Source organism: Pristiophorus japonicus, chromosome 3 (assembly GCF_044704955.1).
Source record: "Pristiophorus japonicus isolate sPriJap1 chromosome 3, sPriJap1.hap1, whole genome shotgun sequence".
In the NCBI taxonomy this organism is placed as follows: Eukaryota; Metazoa; Chordata; class Chondrichthyes; family Pristiophoridae; genus Pristiophorus; species Pristiophorus japonicus.
The window spans coordinates 301,370,235-301,388,140 of record NC_091979.1 but is presented as its reverse complement, the minus strand read 5'-3'; positions in this window follow the sequence as shown (position 1 = coordinate 301,388,140).

Below are 17,906 nucleotides of genomic sequence, written 5' to 3'. Positions count from 1 at the left end.
ACAAGGGCCATATCTAACTCCCTCTTGAATATATCCAATGAACTGGCATCAACAACTCTCTACGGTAGGGAATTCCATAGGTGAACAACTCTCTAAGTGAAGAAGTTTCTCCTCATCTCAGTCCTAAATGGCCTACCCCTTATCCTAAGACCATGTCCCCTGGTTCTGGACTTCCCCAACATCGGGAACATTTTTCCTGCATCGAACCTGTCCAGTCCCGTCAGAATTTTATATGTTTCTATGAGATCCCCTCTCATCCTTCTCAACTCCAGTGAATACAGGCCCAGTTGATCAAGTCTCTCCTCCTATGTCAGTCCAGCCATCCCTGGAATCAGTCTGGTGAACCTTCGCTGCACTCCCTCAATAGCAAGAACGTCCTTCCTCAGATTAGGAGACCAAAACTGAACACAATATTCCAGGTGGGGCCTCACCAAGGCCCTGTACAACTGCAGTAAGATCTCCCTGCTCCTATACTCAAATCCCCTTGCTATGAAGGCCAACATACCATTTGCCTTCTTCACCGCCTGCTGTACCTTCAATGACTGATGAACCATGACACCCAGGTCTCGTTGCACCTCCCCATTTCCTAATCTGCCGCCATTCAGATAATATTCTGCCTTCGTGTTTTTGCCCCCAAAGTGGATAACCTCACATTTATCCACATTATACTGCATCTGCCATGTATTTGCCCACTTGCCTAACCTGTCCAAATCACCCTGCAGCCTCTTAGCGTCCTCCTCACAGCTCACACCGCCACCCAGTTAAGTGTCATCTGCAAACTTGGAGATATTACACTCAATTCCATCATCCAAATCATTAATATATATTGTAAAGAGCTGGGGTCCCAGCACTGAGCCCTGCGGCACTCCACTAGTCACTGCCTGCCATTCTGAAAAGGACCCGTTTATCCCGACTCTCTGCTTCCTGTCTACCAACCCGTTCTCTATCCACGTCAGTACATTACCCCCAATACCATGTGCTTTGATTTTGCACTCTAATCTCTTGTGTGGGACTTTGTCAAAAGCCTTTTGAAAGTCCAAATACACCACATCCACTGGTTCTCCCCTGTCCACTCTATGAGTTACATCCTCAAAAAATTCCAGAAGATTTGTCAAGCATGATTTCCCTTTCATAAATCCATGCTGACTTGGACCAATCCTATCATTGCTTTCCAAATGTGCTGCTATTTCATCCTTAATGATTGATTCCAACATTTTCCCCAATACTGATGTCAGACTAACTGGTCTATAATTACCTGTTTTCTCTCTCCCTCCTTTTTTAAAAAGTGGTGTTACATTAGCTACCCTCCAGTCCATAGGAACTGATCCAGGGTCGATAGACTGTTGGAAAATTATCACCAATGCATCCACTATTTCTAGGGCCACTTCCTTAAGTAAAATATCAGACCCTGGGGATTTATCGGCCTTCAATCCCGTCAATTTCCCCAACACAATTTCCCGCCTAATAAGGATATCCTTCAGTTCCTCCTTCTCACTAGACCTTCGGACCCCTAGTACATCGGGAAGGTTATTTGTTTCTTCCTTTGTGAAGACAGAACCAAAGTACTTGTTCAGTTGGTCTGCCATTTCATTGTTCCCCATTATAAATTCATCCGAATCCAACTGCAAGAGATCTACATTTGTCTTCACTAATCTTTTTCTCTTCACATATCTATAGAAGCTTTTACAGTCATTTTTTATGTTTCCGAAAAGCTTCCTCTCGTGCTCTACTATCCCCCTCTTAATTAAACCCTTTGTCCTCCTCTGCTGTATTCTAAATTTCTCCCAGTCCTCCGGCTTGCTACTTTTTCTGGCTAATTTATATGCCTCTTCCTTGGATTTAACACTAACCTTAATTTCCCTTGTTAGCCACGGTTGAGCCACCTTCCCCATTTTATTTTTACTCCAGACAGGTATGTACAATTGTTGAAGTTCGTCCATTTGATTTTTAACGGTTTGCCATTGCCTATCCACCGTCAACCCTTTAAGTATCATTTGCCAGTCTAATCTAGCCAATTCACGCCTCATACCATCAAAGTTACCTTTCCTTAAGTTCAGGACCCTAGTTTCTGAATCAACTTTGTCACTCTCCATCTTAATAAAGAATTCTACCATGTTATGGTCACTCATCCCCAAGGGGCCTCGCACAACAAGATTGCTAATTAGTCCCTTCTCATTGCACATCACCCAGTATAGGATGGCCAGCTCTCTGATTGGTTCCTTGACATATTGGTCTCGAAATCCATCCCGAATACACTCCACGAAATCCTCCTCCACCGCATTACTACCAGTTAGGTTAGCCCAATCAATATGTAGATTAAAGTCACCCATGATTACTGCTGTACTTTTATTGCACACATCCCTTATTTTTTGTTTGATGCTGTCCCCAACCTCACTACTACTGTTTGGTGGCCTGTACACAACTCTCAATAGCGTTTTCTGCCCTTTGGTATTCCGTGGTTCCATCCATACCAATTCCACATCATCCAAGCTAATGTCCTTCCTTACAATTGCATTAATTTTCTCTTTAACCAGCAACGCCACCCCGCCTCCTTTTCCTTTCTGTCTATCCTTCCTAAATGCTGAATACCCCTGGATATTGAGTTCCCAGCCTTGGTCACCCTGGAGCCATGTCTCCGTGATGCCAATCACATCATACCCTTTAACTGCTATCTGCGCAGTTAATTCGTCCACCTTATTCCGAATACTCCTCGCATTGAGGCACAGAGCCTTCAGGCTTGTCTTTTTAACAAACTTTGACCCTTTAGAATTCTGCTGTAAAGTGGCTCTTTTTGTTTTTTGCCTTGGGTTTCTCTGCCCTCCACTTTTACTATTCTCCTTTCTATCTTTTGCTTCTGTCTCCATTTTATTCCCCTCTGTCTCCCTGCATAGGTTCCCATCCCCCTGCCATATTAGTTTAACTCCTCCCCAACAGCACTGGCAAACACTCCCCCTGGGACATTGGTTCCAGTCCTGCCCAGGTGCAGACCGTCCAGTTTGTACTGGTCCCACCTTCTCCAGAACCGGTTCCAATGTCCCAGGATTTCAATCTCTCCCTTTTGCACCACTGCTCAAGCCATGTATCCATCTGAGCTATCCTGCGATTCGTATTCTGACTAGCACGTGGCACTGGGAGAAATCCTGAGATTACTACTTTTTTAATTTAACTCCTAGCTCCCTAAATTCGTCTCGTGGGACCTCATCCCGTTTTTTACCTATATCGTTGGTACCTATATGCACCACGACAACTGGCTGTTCACCCTCCCTTTTCAGAATGTCCTGCACCTGCTCCAAGACATCCTTGACCCTTGCACCAGGGAGGCAACATACCATCCTGGAGTCTTGGTTGCGGCCGCAGAAACGCCTATCTATTCCTCTTACAATCGAATCCCCTATCACTATTGCTCTCCCACTCTTTTTCCTGCCCTCCTGTGCAGCAGAGCCAGCCACAGTGCCATGAACCTGGCTGCTGCTGCCCTCCCCTGATGAGTCATCCCCCTCAACAGTACCCAAAGTGGTGTATCTGTTTTGCAGGGGGATGACCGCAGGGGATGCCTGCACTATCTTCCTTGCACTGCTCTTCCTGTTGGTCTTCCATTCCCTATCTGGTTGTGTACCCTTTACCTGTGGTAAGACTAACTCACTAAATGTTTTATTCACATCATTCTCAGCATCGTGCATGCTCCAGAGTGAATCCATCTACAGCTCCAGTTCCGCAACGCAGTCCGTCAGGAGCTGGAGGTGGATACACTTCCCGCACATGTAGTTGTCAGGGACACTGGAGGCGACCCTGATTCCCACATGGTACAGGAAGTGCATAACACGTGTCCGAGCTTTCCTGCCATGACTTAACCCCTAGATTAACTTAATTTGGCAACAACAATGTTAACAGGTTACTTACTGAAATAGAAAAGCAAAAGAAAAGTTACTTACCAATCACCAGCCAATCACTTACCCGCTTCGCTGTGACGTCACCTTTCGATTTCTTTCTACTTCTTTTTTGCTTTCTCTCCCCGCTGAAGCTGCACAAGCTGGGCCTTTATAGGCCTCACTCACGCTGCTCCCGGCTCTCACCGACTGCCGTTGCCTCAGGAACACCCGCTGGGCCTTTATAGGCCTCACTCACGCTGCTCCCGGCTCTCACCGACTGCCTCCGCCTCAGGAACACCCGCTGGGCCTTTATAGGCCTCACTCACGCTGCTCCCGGCTCTCACCGACTTCCGTCACCTCAGGAACACCCGCTGGGCCTTCATAGGCCTCACTCACGCTGCTCCCGGCTCTCGCCGACTTCCGCCTCAGGAACACCCGCTGGGCCTTTATAGGCCTCACTCACGCTGCTCCGGCCTCTCGCCGACTTCCGCCTCAGGAACACCCGCTGGGCCTTTATAGGCCTCACTCACACTGCTCCCGGCTCTCACCGACTGCCGTCACCTCAGGAACACCCGCTGGGCCTTTATAGGCCTCACTCACACTGCTCCCGGCTCTCACCGACTGCCGTCACCTCAGGAACACCCGCTGGGCCTTTATAGGCCTCACTCACGCTGCTCCCGGCTCTCTCCGACTGCCTCCGCCTCAGGAACACCCGCTGGGCCTTTATAGGCCTCACTCACGCTGCTCCCGGCTCTCGCCGACTGCCTCCGCCTCAGGAACACCTGCTGGGCCTTTATAGGCCGCACTCACGCTGCTCTCGCCTCTCGCCGACTGTAGCTGCAGCATAACTTCTACCCCCTTGTATTCTCATCCTCTAGATATAAAGGCCAGCATTCCAGGAGCTTTTTGATTATTTTCTGTACCTGTTCATGACATTTTAATGATTAATGTACCTGGACCCTCAAGTCTCTTTTTTAGCTTTTCACCATCTAGAAAGTGTCCTGTTCTATCCTTTTTAGGTCCAAAGTGGATGCCCTCACATTTGCCTACATTAAAATTCATTTGCCACAGTTTTGTCCATTCACTTAATCTATCGATATCCCTTTGTCATTTTATACTTTCATCTACACTGCTTACAATGCCGTCTATCTTTGTGTCATCGGCAAATTTGGATATATGACTTCTATGTTATCATAGGAAGGGGAAAGTACTGGAGAGGACAGCAAAACTTTTGGAACAAATGTAATTGTTATTGACCCTGAAATTCCGGGCCGAGGCTTCCTGCAGACGAACGCCTCTGACCCGAATTTGTTTTGCGAAAGTACCTGGTAGTCCCAGAGGCACCTTCAATTCCGGTCGGAGGCCTTTTTTTCATGTGCAGCGCAGCGCAGCCCCGTTTCGAGGTAGACAGGGAGAAGCTGGAGTCACGTGGGCCTGGACCACCAATCATTCTGCAGTATTCTCATTGATAGTAATGGTGATATGGCTTTAGATGCTCTGATAATGACTCCATGAGGCAAAATATTGCACTTGAACTGTAGTGACCTTAGTCCGTTTAATATAACCCCAGAGTGAGGATACCACATGATGGACTCCCTTTTATACCTGGGTACCTGTGGTGTACAGGTGAGCCCTGGGCCTCCACCATTTGCACCCTCTGGTGGTGCCAGCATAGTGTATACAGTGTGAACCTTGTTGTAAACAAGTCTACATCTTATGCAACTATACAGTGACTACACAGAGAGTATATCTATAGTATGCATATATAACAAATGAGAACTCTGTTTTTTTGAGATCCCTTTGGTAACAATGAGAATAACCCAAGTCCTGGTTCCCATTTCTCCCCAGTCCACATTCCCGTTTCTCCCCAGTTCACATTCCCATTTCTCCCCAGTCCTGGTTCCCATTTCTCCTCAGTCCACATTCCCATTACTCCTCAGTCCTGGTTCCCATTTCTCCCCAGTCCTGGTTCCCATTTCTCCCCAGTCCTGGTTCCCGTTTCTCCTCAGTCCACATTCCCATTTCTCCCCAGTCCTGGTTCCCATTTCTCCCCAGTCCTGGTTCCTGTTTCTCCTCAGTCCACATTCCCATTTCTCCCCAGTCCTGGTTCCCATTTCTCCTAAGTCCTGGTTCCCATTTCTCCTCAGTCCTGGTTCACTTTTCTCCCCAGTCCACATTCCCATTTCTCCTCAGTCCTGGTTCCCATTTCTCCTCAGTCCTGGTTCCCATTTCTTCTCAGTCCAAATTCCCATTTCTCCTCAGTCCTGGTTCCCATTTCTCCCCAGTCCTGGTTCCCATTTCTCCCCAGTCCTGGTTCCCGTTTCTCCTCAGTCCACATTCCCATTTCTCCCCAGTCCTGGTTCCCATTTCTCCCCAGTCCTGGTTCCTGTTTCTCCTCAGTCCACATTCCCATTTCTCCCCAGTCCTGGTTCCCATTTCTCCTAAGTCCTGGTTCCCATTTCTCCTCAGTCCTGGTTCACTTTTCTCCCCAGTCCACATTCCCATTTCTCCTCAGTCCTGGTTCCCATTTCTCCTCAGTCCTGGTTCCCATTTCTTCTCAGTCCAAATTCCCATTTCTCCTCAGCCCTGGTTCCCATTTCTCCCCAGTCCTGGTTCCCATTTCTCCCCAGTCCTGGTTCCTGTTTCCCCCCAGTCCACATTCCCATTTCTCCCCAGCCCTGGTTCCCATTTCTCCTCAGTCCTGGTTCCCATTTCTCCCCAGTCCACATTCCCATTTCTCCTCAGTCCTGGTTCCCATTTCTCCCCAGTCCTGGTTCCCGTTTCTCCCCAGTCCACATTCCCATTTCTCCCCAGTCCATATTCCCGTTTCTCCCCAGTCCTGCTTCCTGTTTCTCCTCAGTCCTGGTTCCCGTTTCTCCCCAGTCCTGGTTCCCGTTTCTCCTCAGTCCTGGTTTTTTCTCTCCTCTCAAGGAGTCTTTGGACAGCAGCAAGGAGAGTTTATTTAAACATTTCGTAACCACTCAATTCCCATTGACCAGCCTCTGCCGTCAACATTCTCAATAAATCCGTACGAACAAATCTCTCTGTAAGGGGCACTTCATCGACTTTTAAAACAAACAATTATCGTATAGGAACAATACCCTCATCAACATTCAACAGTGGTAGTGGCCAGGGGTCACAACTGGGGATGGGGGTTGACCACAGAAATGGTCCCAGCTAGGTAGGTATGGTGTGGGATGGGTGGGTGTGAGGCGAAGCCCAGGGGCAGGACTGACCCCAAGTATCCTTGTGGAAGGAAGCTTTAAAGCCATTTTGACGGAAGGACTTGCCTGGGCCTGAATCCATGCTTTCACTGATGGGCTGGAGTCTATGTGGATTGCTGTCGGGCCCACGCTGAAAATGGGCCTGCGAAATCTGGTGATGTCATCAGGATGCAACTTTGCCATTGAAATTAGCACCTCAAAACGCTGGAGAAGTACCACCGAGGTTGCTTTTGGTGCTTTGGGGGGCTTAAGTTCATTGAGTATAGAAGTGATGGGCAAGTGGCACTCAGTGCAGGAAAGGATGTGATCAGCAGCTACGTTTTAGAGCAGTGTGGAGCATACAACTTCAAGGTACAGCGCGAGCTGGCACAGGAGGCTGTGAAGAGGACGATTGGATTGGATGTCACCAAAGTCTAGGTCACTGATTGGAGCACGGGCAGGTGCAGCAGGAGCGGTGAGGTCGGGGCGAGGGAGCACCGAGAGATTGTAGAGGGAAGTGACCGGGGCCCAGGAGAGGCGTGAGTTCTGGGGCCCAGAAGAGGCGAGGGCCCAGGGGCAGCATGGGCCAGCCCACACAGCGATATGTGTGCGCATCAGGTCCGTGCAGAAGTGCTGGTCTCCAGTTGTCTTGGATAACCCTTGCCACTGGACCAAGACCTCGCTCTGTCAAGCACATGTGGTGGCTGGTGTGCAACGGCCACCACACGTTAAAAAAATCCACGCACAGGCATCTTCCACCCTTCACGATGTAGCTCGGGATCTGGAATATTAGGTCCTTCACTGAAACATCTGTGAACTCGTCCCTTTTTGGCGTGGAAGCAATTCATCCTCGATATGAGGGACTGCCTAAGATGATGATGATGAAATTAGCCCCTCGCTCATCTGGGACGGGTGGCCTTCCAGTGCCTGAAGGCAAGTAGATAAAAATGATCGGGGGAGGGGAAATGCATCGAGAACATGACACAAATACCCCCCACCTTAACACCACCCCTCCCCTCCCCACCTGATCAACCCCCCATGTGCAAAAGGGGGATGGGTTAAAATTGGCCCTCATATATCTTCCAAAGGCCATCCTGAGCTTTAAGGAAGCAGACCTGCCATCCTTACCCAGTCTGGCTCTATATGTGTCTCTAGTCTCGCACCAACCTGGTTGAATCTTAACAGACCTCCTAAATGGCCGAGCAAGTTACTCAGTTGTATCAAAGATTGCGACAAAGTAGGTTGCCACCACCATCACCTTCTCGGGCGATAAATGCCTGCCTTGTCAGTGACACCCACATTCCAGAAACATTTTAAAAAATTGACTCTGAATCGTTCAAAATGTTGGTGGATCAGCTTTAAAGCCAACTCTGGAAAACTTCTGCCTGCAAGATTTTAGTTTCAGTTCCAGTGCCGAGGATGGTAGGGTGTATTCAAGTAGCTGAAGAACATATGAAATAGGAGCAGGAGTCGGCCATTTGGCCCCTCGAGCCTGCTCCGCCATTTAATATCTTGGCTGATCTGATCATGGACTCAGCTCCACTTCCCTGCCCACTCCCCATAACCCTTCACTCCCTTATCATTCAAAAATCTGTCTATCTCCACCTTAAATAAATTCAGTGACCCAGCCTCCACAACTCTCTGGAGCACAGAATTCCACAGATTTACCAGCCTCTGAGAGAAGAAATTTCTCCTCATCTCAGTTCTAAATAGGCGACTCCTTATTCTTAAACTATGCCCCTAGTTCTAGATCCCCCCACGAGTGGAAACAACTTCTCTGCATCGACCTAGTTGAGCGCCCTCAGTGTCTTATATGTTTCTATAAAATCACCTCTCATTCTTCTAAACTCCAAGGAGTATCGGCCCAAACTGCTCAACCTTTCTTCGTAAGTCAACCCCTTCATCTCAGGAATCAACCTCGCGAACCTTCTCTGAACTGCCTCCAATGCAAGTATATCTTTCCTTAAATAAGGAGACCAAAACTGTATGCAGTACTCCAGGTGTGGCCTCACCAATACCCTGCACAATTGTAGCAGAACTTCTCTGCTTTTATACTCTATCCCCCTTGTAATAAAGGCCAACATTTCATTTGCCTTCCTGATTACTTGCTGTACCTGCATACTAACTTTTTGTGATTCATACACAAGGACCCCCAGGTCCCCCTATACTGCAGCATTTTGCAATTTCGCTCCATTTAAATAATAATTTGCTTTTTTATTTTTCCTGCCAAAGTGGATAACCTCATACTTTCCCACATTATATTCCATATGCCAAATATTTGCCCACTCACTTAGCCAGTCTACATCCCTTTGCAGATTCTTTGTGTCCTCCTCACTACTTGCTTTCCCACCCGTCTTTGTATCATCAGCAAACTTGGTTACTTGATATTCGGTCCCTTCATTCAAGTCATTAATATAGATTGTAAATAGTTGAGGTCCCAGCACCGATCCTTGTTTGCCAACCGGAAAATGACCCATTCATCCCGACTCTGTTTTCTGTTAGCTAGTCAATTCTCTATCCATGCTAATCTATTACCCCAAACCCTGTGAGCTTTTATCTTGTGCAGTAACCTTTTATGTGGCACTTTATCGAATGCCTTCTGAAAATCCAAAAAACCACATCCACTGGTTCCCCTTTATCCACCCTGCTCATTACATCCTCAAAGAACTCCAGCAAATTTGTCAAATACGATTTCAGTTTCATAAAATCATGCTGACTCTGTTTGATTGAATCATGCTTTTCCAAATGTCCTGCTACTGCTTCCTTAATAATAGACTCCAGCATTTTCCCAACGAGCGATGTTAGGCTAACTGGTCTATAGTTTCCTGCTTTTTGTCTCCCTCCCTTTTTAAATGGGGCATTAATTTGTGGTTTTCCAATCTGCTGGGACCTCTCCAAAATCCAGGGAATTTTGGTAGATTACACCCAATCTATCCATTATCTCTGCAGCCACTTCTTTTTAGACCCTAGGATGCAGGCCATTGGGTCCAGGGGACTTTTCCACAATTAGTCCCATTATTTTACCGAGTACTTTTTCTTTAGTGATAGTGATTGTTTTAAGGTCTTCCCTCCCTATTATCCCTTAATTATTTATTATTGGGATGTTCTTCATGTCTTCTGCCATGAAAACCGATACAAAATATTTGTTCAAAGTCTCTGCCTTCCCTGTTCCTCGTTATTAATTACCCAGTCTCATCCTCTAAGGGACCAATGTTTACTTTCGCTACTCTCTTCCTTTTTATATACCTGTAGAAGCTCTTATCATCTGTTTTTATATTTCTTGCTAGTTTACTCTCATAATCCATCTTCTCTCTCTTTATAATTTTTTTAGTCGTCCTTGGCAGGTTTTTAAAAATTCCCCAATCATCTGGCCTCCCACTAATCTTGGTAGCATTGTATGCCTTTATTTTCAATTTGATACCATCCTTTACTTCCTTAGTTAGCCAGGGATGGTTCATCCTTCTCTAAGAGTCTTTGGGCAAGAACCTCCACTGTTTTTGCCTGCTTAAGGCCCACTTAACGCCACTTTACCGCTGAAATGACCTATAACGCCGATATATCGACCAGTTTGGCACAAAATGGAAACTGACGGGCATTTTTAGGAAACTTATCGCCGATCGTTACTTTCCCCATGTGCTTACTGCTGGGAAAAGTAGTACTGCCCGTCCACGTTTTTTGGGCGGAATCAGCAGAATGGGCGAATTCAACGCCCATATCATCGCCCAGTGTTACTTTCTGCATGGAATTAACGGCAAGATTCAATATTAATGCCCGCCGACTGTTTTTTGTCATAAACAGCATATTTACTCAAACTCGCGGCCATGGAGATCGCCCATCGTCAATTTCACCACCTCGCACACATTTCGCCCACAATATCACTCGCTCAAAAACCGCCCACAAAAAGTGGAACTGACCAGAACGAATCACAGCATTATGGACGCCATGTAGTTGATCACATGTCGCGTCCTTTAAAAGGCTGCTGTGCTTCAACCTCGGCAGAGTTTGGATGTACTCTGCAGGCCGTTGGATTTGATGTGAACATCTCTAAAAATATCTTGACCACATTGTGACCGATTGGAGTTGAAGAGGTGTGCTCGTCGGGACATTCCTTGTTTGTGAGCAATCGGTGGAAAACAGAGAGCTATTGCAATGGGGCCTGTCCTTTCTCACCCTCTCTTGGTGACCAAATACATGCAGCAGACTCGACATCGCCAACGGAACACTGCACTGCATTATGTGTCCAATGAGCGAAGTGACAGACAGATGAGGAGGACCAGACGTTACACCCTCCTCAAGTATAAGGAGAAGCATTCTTACCTCGACTTGCCTGACACCACCTGCCTTCGGAGACTGTGCTTCCACAAAGAGGTTATCACTGAGGTATGCCAGCTGATAAGGGCAGATCTGCAGCCCGCCAGCACCATCAGAACTGCACTGTCCGTCAAGGTCAAGGTCACCATGGCACTGTCGTTCTATGCCTCGGGTTCTTTTCAAGCCACAGCTGGCAACATTTGCGGACTTTATCAGCGTGCCACACATCGCTGCATTAGATAGGTCACTGAAGCCCTGTGCGCATGCAGGAGGAACTTGATCAGCTTCCCTATGACCAGGGAGGCACAGAGTGAGAGGGCTCTCAGATTCGCCAGAATTGCAAACTTCCCCAAGGTGCAGGGAGCAATAGACTGTATGCACATCACGATGCGGGCACCTTTACAGGATCCCCAAACGCATACACACCCCAAACACACCCCACCCCAAACACACCCCACCCAAATACATGCCACACCAAACATACCCCACACCCCAAACACACCCCACCCCAAACACAAGCCCACCCCAAACACACCCCACACCCAAAACACACCCCAGCCCAAACACAGCTCCACCCCAAACACACCCCACCGCAAACACACCCTCACACCACAAACACACCTGCACACCCCAAACATAGCCCTCCCAAAACACACTCCCCACGGCCCAAAAACAGCCCACCCCAAACACACCCCACCCCAAAAACACCCCATCCCACATACACTCCACCCCAAACACACCCCACCCCAAACACACCCCACCCCAAACACTCCCCAACCCAAGCACACCCCCACACCCCAAACACACCCCACCCCAAACACACCCCACCCCAAACACACCCTACCCCGAACACCCCTACACCCCAAGCACACCCCTCACCCCAAACACAGCTCCATCCCAATCACACCCCAGCCCAAACACACCCCCACACCCCAAACACACCCTACCCCAAACACAGCCCCACACCCCAAACACACTCCTCCGCAAAATCATTGTATTGCATGCTGCGTTGTGAACCGGATTCATGGGCCATGTTGTCAGCGGATAGCCCTTGTCGCCCAGTAGCCACCCTTTGGTTTGCTATGGTGGCTGAAAAGCAGCTGCCACAACAGACTGCAGCAGAATGAAGGCATCATGACTGGTGCCAGGATATCTGGCATTGACCTGTATGATGCGCTGCCTAGGGTCACACACCAGCTGCACATTGAGGGATTGAAATCCCTTTTGGTTCCGGTACGTGCCAGAGTTGACATGCGATGCCTGCAAAGCAATGTGCGTGCAGTTAATGGCACCTTGCACCATGGGGAAGTCTGAAATCTGAGCAAAGCCTTGAGCTCGCTCCGCCTGCGTGGCTCTGGCAAGAGAGAATCAAAGATGTTAGCCCTCTTTGAATGCAGAGCGTCAGTGATCTTCCTTTGCAACAGTGAATGGCAAACTGCGAGCTGTTGCAAATTTCTCCAGCTCCAGCCTGGAAGAAGCCAAATGCATAAAAGTTCATTGGCATGGTCACCTTCACAACCACTGGCACTGTCCTACTCTGAGGTAGCAGTTGTGGCTGCAGCAGGTTGCAGGTTTCAGTGAGCACCTCCTTAGTGAAGCGCAGACCTCTCACACATTGTTCCTCACTGAGGTTCAGGTGGGAGAATTGCTCCCTGAATACCCTGGGCGGATACGCTTTCCTGCTGAAAGTCCTCCTCCCGCTCCTCCTCCTCCCTCTTCGAGTAGCTTGCCCTGCTCTGCGCGGCCTCTGCTCATTCTCCCCGTTGTGGGAGCACAAGCCGGCATTTCTCAAATGCTTTGCTTCAGTGTCTGGAGATATCGAAAGGGTTAAAAGTCGGAAGATTGAAGTTTGGATTAAAACAGGATGATTAGATCAAGACAGGTTGCTCGATGATATGGAGCCATTTAACCATTGAACTGTGCAGCTGGTCATTTATCTGTATGTTTCGGATTTAAGTGTACCTTTGTTACTATGCGAGGAAACGATTCATGACATTGTCTGTATGTTAAGTACCTTTGTTACCATGATGTGGTTTGTGTATAGTCGCTCAGAAAACAGTCGTGATTTCAGGACAATGCCATTTTGATTCTACCTCGTCTGCATGTTAATTGTATAAATGTACTATGCAAAGAAACCAAGAGTTCAAAGGCTTTTTTGCTATAAAGATGAGAGTTTGACACACACACACACACACACACACATTAGACACTAGACACTGGATATTCGGAAGGTGTGTGCCTCACTAGTAGCCACTGGAAATCGGAGCAAGCAGAAAGTTGGCTTGTGAAGTGTTTGTGTCTCAGTAACTTTCATACTTGGTTTGTATAGTATGAATAAAAGACCTGATGATCCTGCCATTTTACTACAACTGAGTGTGTGTGTAATTCGATGTTCAAAGCAATAGGGAAAAGAGCGAGAAAGCCGTGCAACATCTTGGTGACACCGGCGTGATTTTCAAAAGTTCGTTGGCTCAGTTTTTCGAAGAAGTGTTTCCCACACATCAATTCAAGGGGTGAGCATTCTCTTAAGTTGTCGTGACTTAAAGGGATCTCCAGTTAGTAATGGGAGGATCAGGGAGTATTCCAGATGAGATCCTGTCATTTCTTAATGAGTGGATTGAGTCGAAAGCGGGACCTTATGGAATAAGACAGGAAACAATGACAGGACAATGGAGAGAGACACGGCAGTCCTTAGTGGAGAGTGTCCAGTTAAAAAAGATTCAAGTGTTTGGGTTAAAAAGTGATAAAAAGAGAAAAACATTAGTGTTGCAGTGTCTAATGCTGGGGATTCAAAAGTTAGAAGAGGCTGAGGCTAGAGATAGGGAAGTCTCAGAACTCAGACAGAAGCTAACAGCGGTGAGTAAAGAAGTAGAGAACTGGCGATTTCAGGCATTTGGGGCAGCCAGGACTGTTCAGATGCTGGATCAGCATCTTGCTGATGAACAGAACCGTAATCAAGATCTCGAGAAAGGAATATCTAAGCTGCAGCAGATGGTGGTATTAGGGACAGCAATTGATAAAGCTGGGTGGTACTCGGAGGATTCCCCAGGTCTGAGAGTTGAAAAGCGGATTAAGGGACAGGGAGAATGCCCACCATTCCCTTTCGCAGCTCCTATGCCTTCTCTGACTTCGGAGCCTCGAACCCGTGTGGTTGGCGTGGCAATGTTAGGTGGAGCAGTTAGATGCCTCTTCGGTTCCTCAGGCGCTTAACACCCCGCAACATTACACACGACCTTCCGGTAATGTGGAGAGTGGGGGAAGCACGTTCGGTCGGACAAGGCGAGAGCAGGATCATGATTCCTCTACTCCCTATGGAGCTCGTGAAGGGAACACTACCTTAAGTGGTTTTGGGGGTTCCTGGTATGAGCGAGGAGGGGTAAAGTTACAGGACATGAGAGCTATCCTTCGTGAAGTGGGACCTGCACCGCTTCAGGACCTTAATAAATTTGCCCAATGGTGGTGTAATATTCTGGGATGGTGGCAGTCAGGGAACATATCAGAGAAACAGAGAGGTCACATGATTCTGCGAGCTTTCGGGAATCACCGGGGTAAGGTAGTAGGTTTTGAAACAACTTCCAGGTCCCTGCTTGGTAGAATCATAGTTGCAATCTTTGGTGCTCACTCAGGGCCACAGTTAATAAAGCGGCTTGCATTATTACCAGGGGAAGGACCAGGGAAACGGAGAACGTATATTCCAGTTATGTAAGTTTGTGAAGTAAGTGGATTGATATCAGTCATTACGGGGATGACACACATAGAGAGATCATTTTGACTCTCTTACCTCCTTCAGTAGTTCTGGAAGTAGATGCCTGGGACAGGGACAATAGTTTTAATAAATGGTTGGCAAGGTTGGCTTGTATCAGAGAAAGCAGGTATCCCAGTTATTGAAGTGAGACAGGGGTTACAGCGATGGAAGACAGAAGGGCCTGAGTGGATAAATCCTGCGATGAGTCGAATGAAAGGAGCAGGACCAGGTGGTCCTGGATCCCGACCCGTCAGTTGATAGAGGACAGGGATAGACTGGCTAAAGAATTGGAAAAGTTAAAAGAAAAGTTGAAGAATCAGGAAAGAGAAGCTAGAGTCATAGACAGGAATGGTACCTCGCTTCAGTTGCTGAGGTCGGGTGTAGATTTCGCAGGTGAGGGAGGATTCCTATAGGGATGCCGCACCTCAACCACACATATCGTTCCTTTCAGACCCTTGCTTCAGGATAGGGGTGGCCATACCCTTATCGAGGCTTGTGTGGAAGGGCAGCGGGTAATGGACACAGGGTCTGCTGGAGAAATGAAGGCTGAGGTGCTCCTGGAGGAAGGGGATTCCCCTCTTCAGAGACAGTACCCCAACACCCCAGATGCACGGAGCAGTTACTGAACAGTCAGAGATGAAAGCAGTGGGAGAAGCTTGTTCACAAGCATTTAAAGTTTCTGCAGGAATGGGCTGTCTCAGAACTGATGAGATGTTCAGTGAAAAGCTCAAATGTGGGAGTTATAAACATGATCTTTAAGGATGTGAAATAGAAGTTGGAGCGTTGCAAATGTCGAGAGAGTAAATGACAACAGTTCCGAAGGGTGAACTGAGAGAAGGACTGCGTCTCTCGACTGACTATTCAGCATTTCCATCATCCTTTACTCCATGTTGTTACACTTCTCCCACAAAGCAGAGGAAATTGTCAAAAACTGTGCAGAGGGCAACATACTCGATTGCGAGTTTACATTTCTGAATGTAAACAGCATGGAATTCAGTTGAAAACATCAAAAATTGAAAGTTGACTTTTAAGTGAAAATGGATATGGTAATCGTGCTGCTTTTTGGAAGAAGGAAATGTAGAAATTGAGTACAAGATTTCCACAGCTACAGAGTTTGAATCAAGCAATCGTTGTGGACATTAGCCATCACACTGCGGAAATCGAGAACGTTCACACAACTTTGGACCAGATTGGACATGTAAGCTGGTGGGAGTCATTATTTAGATGGAGCCCGATAGCAACAGGCGTGATGAATACAATGATACACCCTGTCCTTATGCTGGTGCTGTTTCAGCTGATCGTGCTGGTCATTTTGATTATTCTGGATGGCATGTTCAAAAACAAAGACTACAACTGGACGATGCTGTTGAACGAGCTCGAGCGACCATGCAAATTATGTTACCCAGATAAGACGTGCAGAGAGGCGAGGAGAAGTGGGGGAATGTGGGAGCACAAGCCGGGATTTCTCAAACGCTTTGCTTCAGTGTCTGGAGATATCGAAAGGGTTAAAAGTTGGAAGATTGAAGTTTGGATTAAAACAGGATGATTGGATCAAGACAGGTTGCTAGACGATATGGAGCCATTTAGCCATTGAAATGAGCAGCTGGTCATTTATCTGTATGTTAAGGATTTGAGTGTATCTTTGTTGCTATGATGTGGTTTGTGTATAGTATTCAGAAAACAGTTAGTTGTAATTTCAGGACAATGTCATTTTGATTCTACATCGTCTGCATGTTAATTGTGTAAATGTACTATGCAAAGAAACAAAGAGTTCAAAGGCTTTTTTGCTATAAAGATGAGAGTTTGACACACACACATACATTTGGAAGGTGTGTACCTCACAAGTAAGCATTGGAAATTGGAACAAGCAGAAAGTTGGCTTGTGAAGTGTTTGTGTCTCAGTAGCTTTCATACTTGTGTCGTATGAATGTCTGAATAAAAGACCTGATCCTGCCTTTACTACAACTGAGTGTGTGCGTAATTCGATGTTTAAAGCAACAAAGTGAAAAGAGCGAGAAAGCCGTACAACACCAGTCATTCTATATTCCAAGAGACAGGCCTAGCTGGGAGCAACTGGTTTGTGGAGAAGCCTTGAAGTCAGCAAAAATTACTTCAGCACCTGCCACACCACTCTTTGTATACTTTTACAACTTGAAACAACTGTGGAAAGCACAAAACACTTGTAGAATTGTAGCAACAGTCAAAAGAAATTAATCAGCGGGTAACCTGCAAATCATTGATGATCTCTTTAAACAGTGCTGGAGAGGGATCCCTCCTGCTGTAACATGTATTCAGCTGTGCGAGCTGAAGGGAGGGCGTCAGTTGGAGCGTGGAGCTCTAAAGTGGCAGTGCTGGCATTAAATCAGCTCTCCATGTTTCCGGTGAAGGATAACTGTATGCGCCGCAGACACCGTTTTGGAACCCTAAGGGCACTCGCAGCACCCACAAAGCGGGCACTACCGAGCCAAATTTTTGCCTCGGTCTCTGATTTGCCTTGTAGAGCTGACTGCTACTTGACTGTACATTGCGACTTAGAGTGATTGCAAGATTCAAAGGTTGTACAAATGTTGCTGCCGGAAGTGCTCTTGGCTTCCTATCAGAGATTCACCAAATACATGGCATTGATATGGTGGTTGAGGGTGGTACAGCCATTAATTACATAGTTGCGAATAACTTGGCATGTCCTTTACTTTTCAGTTGAATTGTTTGATGGCAGTGGGAATCTTTGGGCCAATGGCCCATTATCATCATTGTCGAGCGGACAACACATTGCTACCT